Genomic DNA, 2,681 nt, shown 5'->3' on the forward strand with positions numbered 1-2,681 from the left:
GAGAAGAAAAGCAAGAGTGTGCGATCAGAGATAATCTCTTTTTAATCTACCATGATTGGTCACGCATCTCAACTGATGCTATTTTAAGAATACCCTTTGTCCTTTATTTTTAGCTAAAGTTACAGTGGAAAAAATTCCATTATTATTGATACATCATAACATATAAGAGTAAGAATCTAAACATTTATAATGTTTTACTGCTTACTAGAAAAATTACGTGATATCAGTAAATTCTCTCTATGATGGCTGGAAGTCTCCCATGGTAGCCTCAGAAGCTTAGAACTATATAAGATAACAGAGCGCATCTAGTGCTTACAATGTTTTTTCATATCCTACTACTTAGAAATTGTAATATTTAAGCTGGATACCATGGCAAGAGAGTTACTACATGGTGGACCATCAGAGCACTACTCTTAAATCCTAGGCATCAAAATCTCAGGAGTTTACCAAAAGAGCTACAAATCTGGTAATGTAATTTCAACTGTAGTAAAAATTTTAGTGGTTGGGGGGGGGGGGATGGTGCTCAAATTTTTTAAAAAATTCTGCCTCAGAAACTATATAAAATTAATAACAAATTTCAGCCCCACAGTACTTAAGATATCACATTTCATTTCAAAAATTTTTTTTCTCATTTGTGTTTTCTCTTTTAATTTTTTTTTTTTATTATGGCTGTGAGGGTTTAAGCAGCCTGCAGCCTTGGTCTGGCCAGTGGTCCCTAGATTGGAGAATGTGTGTGGTTGTGCCTTAAGATTAGCACAAATCTGTCTGAGTTTCACCTCTTTCCCAATCCCTGTTCTCCTCTTCTTTCCTCCTTTGACCTTGGATCCAGGACAGGACTCAGAACCTGTATTATCCTTCCTCAGTCCTCTCTCCAGATCTCTCTGTACCCCACAGGAAGCTGTCCCCTGCAGCAGTTGTCCTGGCGCCCTCTAGACTCTAACTTCACCTTGGTACATTCATGGGAAACTAGAGTGTACTTCTCTTTTTAAATCTGGCCTCTGACTGGCAGGGAGGATGACTTCTTTGTTCCTCCTCATCCTTAGGACCTACAGCAGTCTTCTCTTTGATCTTCCTTCTTTTCTGCTTATCCTGTTGGTGCTATTCTGAGAGCGACTCATCATTCAAGTTTTTAGATGAATTAGATGAGGGAGTCTGAGGCCCACAACTTTTCTCCCAGAGCTTTCTGGTGGCTTCATCCACGTTCTGTGAGGCCTGAGGGGCGCGGTAGCTGGAAACGTGGATCACTCAGATAGTTCTTCCCTTGACCCTAACCCTAAAAGTGGTCCGCTCGGATAGATCTTCCCATTAAGATTGTCAATGGCCAAAATCATACTCCTCTGGTCCTCATAGCAGATAAAGCAGAATCCTTTAGACTTCGCTGTTTTCCTGTCCCACATGAGATTAATGTTAACAGTCTCACTGTACTGGGAGAACACACAGAAGATACCTCTTTCTGTCAGGTCATGGGGAAGCCCTCCTGGGAAGATCCAGGTGCTGTCTTTGTACTGGGAATGCCATGATGCCTTAGCTATCCTAGCACCATCAGCATCCCATTCATTCAGTTTGTTAACCAGCTGCACCTTGGTGAATGGGTTCATCTCCCAGGCCTGGGGCACCACAAAAGCATGCCCAGGTGCCTGGACAAAGCTCACTTCCGGTGGGCCCAGGGGAGTGCAGCTTCCAGTGAAAAGCTTCAGGGCAAGTACCACATCCCTTCCCTGCTCTCCCCACATGCCCTCAGCTACCATTTAAGTTTGCACTTTTCATGGTACCTTATTCACCCTGAAGAAGTGTACTACTGCTCACTAGGTTGAAAGCTCGAGTACAGTCCAGTTTAAAAACAGATGATTAGGTTGATACAAAGTCTTCTGCTCCAAAAAGATGTCTGAGTTTGGAAGACGTAAACTTCTATTTCATTGCTCTTTCCTTATAATAAATCCTTTTGAGAGCTGAAAGTACTAGCCTCACTTGGGCTAAATTATTTTTTAATGATTTTTATTTTTTTCCCTTAGAGCTGATTTAGTGTTCTGTAATTTTCTACAGCACAGCAATGTGACTCAGTCACAGAGACACATATACAATGCTTTTTCTCACATTATCATGCTCCATGATAAGTGACTAGATATAATTCCCAGTTCTATACAGCAGGATCTCATTGCTTATCCATTCCAAAGGCAGTAGTTTGCATCTATTAATCCCAAATTCCCAGTCCATCCCACACCCTCCCCCTCTCCTATGGCAACCACAAGGCTATTCTCCATGTACTTAAATTTCTATTCTGTGGAAAGGTTCATTTGTACCATACATTAGATTCCAGATATAAGTGATATCATATGGTATTTGTCTTACATTGAAGTCTTTAAGCCATTTTGAGTTTATTTTTGTGCATGGTGTGAGGGTGTGTTCCACTTTCATTGATTTACATGTGGCTGTCCAGTTTTCCCAGCACCCCCTGCTGAAAAGACTGTCTTTTTCCCATTTTATATTCTTGCCTCCTTTGTCAAAGATTAAGTGAACATAGGTGTCTGGGTTAATTTCTGGGTTCTCTATTCTGCTCCATCGGTCTGTATGTCTGTTTTGGAACCAGTGCCACACTGTCTTGATGACTGTGGCTTTGTAATATTGCCTGAAGTCTGGGAGAGTTATGCCTCCTGCTTGGTTTTTGTTCCTCGGGATTGCTT

The 2,681-nt window shown here is 41.5% G+C and overlaps 1 pseudogene; it reads right to left on the reverse strand.

Annotated features, from left to right (window-relative positions):
- Window positions 1-985: 985 nt before the first annotated feature.
- On the reverse strand, window positions 986-1,598 carry LOC125113496 (RNA-binding motif protein, X-linked 2-like; annotated as a pseudogene).
- Window positions 1,599-2,681: the final 1,083 nt, after the last annotated feature.

This window comes from Phacochoerus africanus, chromosome 1 (genome assembly GCF_016906955.1).
Source record: "Phacochoerus africanus isolate WHEZ1 chromosome 1, ROS_Pafr_v1, whole genome shotgun sequence".
Lineage (NCBI taxonomy): Eukaryota > Metazoa > Chordata > Mammalia > Artiodactyla > Suidae > Phacochoerus > Phacochoerus africanus.